This window comes from Eucyclogobius newberryi, unplaced genomic scaffold (genome assembly GCF_026437365.1).
Source record: "Eucyclogobius newberryi isolate DKJ021-1_F unplaced genomic scaffold, fEucNew1.0.hap1 SCAF_21, whole genome shotgun sequence".
Classification (NCBI taxonomy): domain Eukaryota; kingdom Metazoa; phylum Chordata; class Actinopteri; order Gobiiformes; family Gobiidae; genus Eucyclogobius; species Eucyclogobius newberryi.
In genome coordinates this window covers 2,237,537-2,245,492 of record NW_027315846.1, presented here as the reverse complement: position 1 = coordinate 2,245,492, position 7,956 = coordinate 2,237,537, and the positions used below count along the sequence as shown (strand labels likewise).

Sequence of the window (7,956 nt, the reverse complement as noted above, 5' to 3'; positions counted from 1 at the left end):
TTTAGATACACCACTTGTCTAGAGGACGTACACCGATTTTGAGGTTGGTGGGCAAAACGCACTAGGAGGACTTCGTTAAAGTGTAAAACATAAAAATGTGGTAATTTGAGAGATTTTGTGGTTTTCCCATAGGGATAACATGGGAGGTTTCTGTCATCGCTACGACTACGGCGTAAAAATTTAGGCATTTTTGTGATTGGCTTTTGTGATCGGGACGGCAAAATAGAATTTTGGGTAAAGTTTAGACAATTTTGGTAAAACTAATTTTTGACCTTCAATGTTAATTTAAAGGTCACTCTGTAGGGGGCGCTATCACTGCCATTTCAATTTTGTCAGCCTAAACTGGTCCAAACTAGAAAGTTTAACAAATGATTCAAATTTGGTCCTAATCGGACTGGTTTTGATCAAATGGGAGCAATTTTTAGACCTGCAATATTCCAAAATAAGTTGTCCAACTTTGCGGCTGCGCCGCACACAGACCGTAAAAGGTATCTCAAAAAATTGAATAACTTTAGATGCCCCACTTGTCCAGAGGACGTACGCCGATTTTGAAGTCGGTGGGCAAAACGCCCTAGGAGGAGTTCGTCAAAGTTTGACGTGAACAAAATGGCTAACACAGCGTGTTTTCATTTTCAAAGGAAGATGGTGGCCATAGGGTAAGTCTGGGGGCGTGGCCACAATAATATATATTTTTTGGCCTCACAAGAGGAATGCGTGTCCCGAATTTCGTAGCTCTACGACAAAGTTGACCTCGGGGCGTCTTCCATAGGCGCAATGTATTTTGACTTTTGTCGGTGGAGCTATCGCGCCATTTTTTTTTTAAAAATGGCCCAGAAAAAACAAAATTTTTCGCCGATTCTGAATTTTGGGCAAAGTTTGGTGAGTTTTTGAGCATGTTCAGGGGGTCAAATTAGAGATCAAAGCGCTGAAGAAGAACAAGAAAAATAATAAAAATAATAATATTTTTAGCAAAAACAATATAGCCGTTTTTTCTATAACAACAAATTATACATCGTTTGAAAGCTCTAAGCCTTCATGCCGCCATGGGGTGGAATCATCATTACGAGCGCTTACGCGCTCGTCACTCCCTATTTCGTCGGGATGCCCCGCCCACTCCCCATAGACTTCCATTGATTTGAGCAGAAACAAGCATGGCCCATGCCTGCGGCATGGATTCTCGCGTACGGGACGATGCCAGGAGGGTTTTTGGAGGAATGCAGCGCTTCGCGCTGCTGTTGTCAACAATTTGTGAATGGGCTACGCCCATTCACAAATTGTTGACTATTTCTGTCATAGCAGGAGTAAGTATGCATGATCCATGCCTTCGGCATGGGCTAGTTCACTGTACTTGCCAGGGGCGACGGGGCACCAAACATGCGGGCTGCGCCCGCATGTTTGGTCAGACAGTTGCAACGCTGCCTTCGGCAGCGTTGCGGGAGCAATAGGCCCTCCGCCCTGCTGGGGCTCGGGCCTAATAATAATATTTTTAGCAAAAACAATATAGCCGTTTCCACTATAACAACAAATGATACATCGTTTGAAAGCTCTAAGCCTTCCCGATGCCGCCATGGGGTGGAATCATCATTACGAGCGCTTACGCGCTCGTCACTCCCTATTTCGTCGGGATGCCCCGCCCACTCCCCATAGACTTCCATTGATTTGAGCAGAAACAAGCATGGCCCATGCCTGCGGCATGGATTCTCGCGTACGGGACGATGCCAGGAGGGTTTTTGGAGGAATGCAGCGCTTCGCGCTGCTGTTGTCAACAATTAGTGAATGGGCTACGCCCATTCACAAATTGTTGACTATTTCTGTCATAGCAGGAGTAAGTATGCATGATCCATGCCTTCGGCATGGGCTAGTTCACTGTACTTGCCAGGGGCGACGGGGCACCAAACATGCGGGCTGTGCCCGCTGCCTAATAGGCCCTCCGCCCGGCTCGGGCCTAAATATTCCGATGCGAAAACAATGTTTCCCATTTTTCAAATATCATAAACTATACATTTTCGGAAAGCGCTCGCGCTTTCCTACCTCATGGTGTGGGTCCCTGGTCACTGACGGGTACTTTGGTTAATTTTGAGTGGGCTCCGCCCACTTTGTGTTTTTGGCCCTCTATACAGTAATAATGTTCAATTTTTGCATTACATGCTTATATGCACGGAACATGCAAGAGATGGGGAACGTATTCGTGAGCTACTTAGCGCAAATGAGTGCTTTATATAGGGATGACGACCGCGAAGCGGTCGTCATCTCAATGTAAAGTGCTCGTTTAGTGCGCACTTTTGCACGGGCTTCGCCCGTTTACAACGGTAATGTTCCATTTTCCTACTACTAATTAGTATGCACGGGGCGTGCATGAGTGAAGGAGTGCGTTAGTGAGTATTTGGAAGTGGGTGAGCGCTTCGCGCTCGATTTCGTGCGCACTACGTGCGCACTTTCGCAGCCGTGCTTCGCACGGCCTTACGAGATTAATAGGCCTCTCGCCAGCTTGTGGCGCTCGGGCCTAATTATTAATTAAGAGAGATTTGTTACATAAGGATCTGACATTTAGCACAGCAAGTTTCAGACTAGTTTCAGTGGGACTGGGCTTTATCTTTTCACAGAGAATATGAATCAAATTTCTCAGATTGGGCCGCTTGACTCGTATTTTGTTTTCCCATCTGTGTGATGTGACTACAGAAATAGCACTAGGGGGGGCTCTTTTTACATAGGGCCCCGGGTTGGTTTGATTTTTAATATAACAATAAGTCCAGGCAACGCTGAGACCCAGTGCATCCTAGCTATGGGAGATACCAGGTGAAAGACGAGGGGGGATGGGTGGGACGGCTTTTTTGGTGTGGCTGGAGTCAGGGAAGAGTTCATCAGTCTTGACATCAGAACATTTGATCTTGCTATATTGGGTGTGAGTGGAGCGATCTTAAAGCCTGATTTGATCAGACATTCAAAATGGCTGGAAAGGCCCCTGGGTGAGGGTGGAGAGGAGAAGGAGAGTGATGAATCTGTTGTGGGAGTAGATGTTGCAGGGGGAACCCAGGGCTGCTCTGAAGGCAATGACAGGGGTGTTGTCAGGAGTGGATATGTGCGCTCCATGTGAGAAGTGTCATGAGCTCGAATCTGGCTCTCGACAGTTTGCTGTAATGTCTTTCCCTCTCTCGTCCCTATTTCACGCTCTACTGTCCTGTCCAAAAAGCCAGACAAAAAAAAAACATTATTTAAATGTTTTCATCATACAAACACTGGCACAGAAATCCCACAGGCCTCGTCTCTGTAGATGTGACAGCTGACCTTGTGAACAAAGTGAAAGTCTTTCATTACTTTATCTGTAGGTTAAAGGTTAAATATGATGTATTATTTTGATTGTTATCAGCCTTTAAACACGCTCTTTAGTTTGGCATCTCATGTTTTAGAAATGAAAAAGTTTATAACAAACACAATTATATTTGCATCTCTTCTGTTTTATGGAAAGGGAATCACACACAGTTTAAGACATAGATCCAGGATTTCAGTGCATTTGAAACGGCCTCTCACTCTCCGGCCTCAGAACGCTGTCGTACTGATCGTGATTGGACGGGAAAATGCTCAGAACGAGTCTGGAGATGATTTATGGAGTTAAAAACAGCAGAAGATTCTAAAAGCCACGTCACAGAGGGAGATTCAGAACGGAGTGTTTTTGACGCTCGGAGGGAGGATTCATCAAACTGCTGTGAATGAAGCTAAACGCAGCTCCGAGTGTGTTTTTAATGAGGAACACTGTTAGAACAGGGTTAAAAGAGTCAATGAAGGGTCCAAAATACAACCTCAAGGAAAAAGATTTAAATTCATTTGTTTTGTTTTGTCCTGCTTTAGTTTGCGATACACGAGCACATGCCACACTTGTATTTGCATGAAACTGAGTATAAAGTATGCTACGTTCTAAAACATGACATGGCACAGGTCCACACTGTGCACATTTAAAGGCCAAGAAACAAACTAATAATGCAGAACGACGACGACGACGACGACGACGACGACGACGACGACGACGACAACAACACAGGAAAAAGGAGGAATTAGTTCATCCACTTAAATCCTGCGTTTGCAGTACTCATTACTTCATTCACTCCTTTATTGCAATTACTGCGTCCACATCAATTCATGAATGTCAATCAATCATCATCAGAAACAAAGAACATTGTCAAAATCAACTTGAACAACAAACAAATACATCAGGAATGTCATTTGTTTGGTCAAAAAGTGCAAATGAAGAGGTTTTATTATATTGTGTTTTCACTTTTCTTCTCAAACGGTTCATGAGTCTCACAACAGAACAAATCATACAAGTCTAAGAAAAGTGATGTTCTTTATTGATTAAAACAATGGACAGAATGACATTTATCCACAGGTGAAAGAAAAGAGCCAGTCAAACTACAGGCTCAGGAAGGATTGTGATTATTCAGCAGGCCGCGAAATAGACGGGGGCCCGGGGCCCGTAAGCCCTCAAATCTCCAGCGGGCCCGGGGTTTGAATTAGGAGGGGGCCCGCCGGGCCCCTGTATCGAAATTCCTCGAAAAAAATCAAGATTTAACTAGTAATTTGGCCATATTTGGGGCATTTTCATCGCTTAAGCTTCGTTTTGACAGACATGCCACTTCGCAGTATTCTCGCTTCTCATTGGCCGAGCGGTGTCTGTGTCCTTGATCTAATGTCGATGAAAGCGGGCATCTGATTGGCCGCTGTGTTCGGTCTTGTTCGGTTGTTCTCGGAAATGTCTAATTTTGCCCCAAAAGTGATATCTAGATTGGCGAGCGTCAATCTCTACTCAGTCCACAATTCAGTCTTTTTAAAGTTGTTTGCAACAAAAGCTGTGTCAATGTGGAAGTATCCAAGGGCCCCAAGGGCCCCAAGGGCCCCGCCCCCTTTGGACTTGTTAGCATCGAGGCAATGTATATATGTTAGTAGTTTATTTAGTGTTAGTAGTTTATTTTGTAGGCTGTGATTTCATATATTCCACAAGATCTGCTTGTGTCAAATGCTGTAAACAGTATTTTTATTTTGTATCTAAGAAACATTATTATATTGAATTAAACTGTATTAAACATCATGATCTCTGGTTTATATGATTCAGTATTTGTGCTCTTCCTTCATATCAAATAAAAGATAAAAGTACTTTAAATTGTTTTACATGCTAATAACCAAGTTTAAAACAACACATTTATCTTGTTCTTATGACGCCGCGATGCCGCGCGCTTGTGGGCCCCTGAAATGGCTGGGGGGCCCCTAACGTTTTTAGGTAGGGGGCCCTGACCTGGAGGAACAGGATCTATAAAATGACTTAAGATGTCAGTGTTTATTGTATAATAATGAAGGATTATATTTGACAGGTCATGGTTAATATTTCACATGCAGCATAAGTTCTGCAGGTGTCACAGGCTTAAGGAGGAGCTCCTGCTCCTGAACTCATGAAGAGGACAAAGTCATAAAACAAGTTATTCAGGAAGACAGACCTGTTGCCGTGAGGAACGATGCCATTCGAAGCGTAAGTACAGTTTATACTTTAATATAATACACTATAGTACTGTGAATGTTTATGTACACACAGAGTAGTGTGCAGTAATGGGAAGTATCTTAATACTTAAATAGAATATATTTGATGGAAAAGGTTTGTTAAATATCCATGTTTCATGGTGAATGTTGAGGCTCGTCCACATGTAAAGGATCTTTATCATTATCTACAGTAAAGATCTATAATAATCATGTATTTGATCATAATCTTAATGGAACATGAACCGGCTCCAGTTCATTCACAGGGAAATATATATATATATAATATATTTAATTTTAAAACATTCCTCATTTTATATGAAATGAATTATTTGGAATATTTAGGAAATATAACTTTCTATATATAATTTGAATGTAGGATTTAAAGTGAAAGTACTTTGCTGCCCTCCACAGCAGTGCAGTGACTATGATGGTGGGCACCACAGTCTTTAAGGTGGGCACCGTGTCCCTGAGCCACTCCAGCCCTCTTCTGGACTTTTGTGCCACTTGTGCCGTGTTGGTGGCATTTCTTGTAATTGTTGTAAGTATTTTGATCCTTCATTTGATGGTGTTATAAATGTGTGATGTTTAACCTTTATATATTTGATACATTATATATATTTCAGTGGAAATGCATCTCTTCTTTGTCCCAAGAGTCGAGCTCCAGCTCAAAGAAGATGAAATGAAATGTGCCAGACACAAACGAGCTGTAAAAGATGACGTCATATGTTCCAATATAACAAATAAATGATCAACCTTTTATTCTATTTTGTTTGTTTTTCTATCAATCTGGTCCATTTTAGATGCAGAAAATAGTAAAATGCAATATGTGTTATAATAAAATAAAGTCTGAAGTTTAAACTTTACATGTGTCAAAGATGCAGTTTATTATTTTGGTGAATTATTGTGTTTTGCTCGTGTTGATATTTAATTTATATTGTGAAAATTCAGTACTCGAGTACTTGAACACTTGAGTTCTTGAGTACATGAGTACATGAGTACATGAGTACTTGAGTACATGAGTACTTGAGTACATGAGTACATGAGTACATGAGAACATGAGTACTTGAGTGCATGAGTACATGAGTACATGAGTACATGAGTACATGAGTGCATGAGTACATGAGTACATGAGTACATGAGTGCATGAGTGCATGAGTACATGAGTACATGAGTACATGAGTACATGAGTACATGAGTGCATGAGTACATGAGTACATGAGTACATGAGTACATGAGTGCATGAGTACATGAGTACATGAGTACATGAGTGCATGAGTACATGAGTGCATGAGTGCATGAGTGCATGAGTGCATGAGTACATGAGTACATGAGTGCTTGAGTGCATGAGTACATGAGTACATGAGTGCATGAGTGCATGAGTACATGAGTACATGAGTACATGAGTGCATGAGTGCATGAGTACATGAGTACATGAGTACATGAGTACATGAGTGCATGAGTACATGAGTACATGAGTACATGAGTACTTGAGTGCATGAGTGCATGAGTGCATGAGTGCATGAGTACATGAGTACATGAGTACTTGAGTGCATGAGTACATGAGTACATGAGTACATGAGTACATGAGTACATGAGTGCATGAGTGCATGAGTGCATGAGTGCATGAGTGCATGAGTACATGAGTACATGAGTACATGAGTACATGAGTACATGAGTACATGAGTACATGAGTGCATGAGTACATGAGTACATGAGTACATGAGTACTTGAGTGCATGAGTGCATGAGTGCATGAGTGCATGAGTACATGAGTACATGAGTACTTGAGTGCATGAGTACATGAGTACATGAGTACTTGAGTGCATGAGTGCATGAGTGCATGAGTGCATGAGTACATGAGTACATGAGTACTTGAGTGCATGAGTACATGAGTACATGAGTACATGAGTGCATGAGTGCATGAGTGCATGAGTGCATGAGTACATGAGTACATGAGTACATGAGTGCATGAGTGCATGAGTGCATGAGTACATGAGTGCATGAGTGCATGAGTGCATGAGTACATGAGTACATGAGTACATGAGTACATGAGTGCATGAGTGCATGAGTGCATGAGTGCATGAGTGCATGAGTGCATGAGTACTTGAGTACATGAGTACATGAGTGCATGAGTGCATGAGTGCATGAGTGCATGAGTGCATGAGTACATGAGTGCATGAGTGCATGAGTGCATGAGTGCATGAGTGCATGAGTACATGAGTACATGAGTACATGAGTACATGAGTGCATGAGTACATGAGTGCATGAGTGCATGAGTGCATGAGTACATGAGTACATGAGTACATGAGTGCATGAGTGCATGAGTGCATGAGTGCATGAGTACATGAGTACATGAGTACATGAGTGCATGAGTACATGAGTACATGAGTACATGAGTACATGAGTACATGAGTACATGAGTGCATGAGTACAT

General features: G+C 42.3%; 1 long non-coding RNA gene across 1 annotated transcript; it reads left to right on the top strand.

The window, feature by feature from the left end:
• The first annotated feature begins 5,478 nt into the window (after positions 1-5,478).
• Positions 5,479-6,357, top strand: LOC140370170 (uncharacterized). Its single transcript, XR_011928351.1, has 3 exons — positions 5,479-5,515; positions 5,935-6,061; positions 6,147-6,357. It is a non-coding gene; the product is annotated as an uncharacterized lncRNA (long non-coding RNA).
• The last annotated feature ends 1,599 nt before the right edge of the window (positions 6,358-7,956 follow it).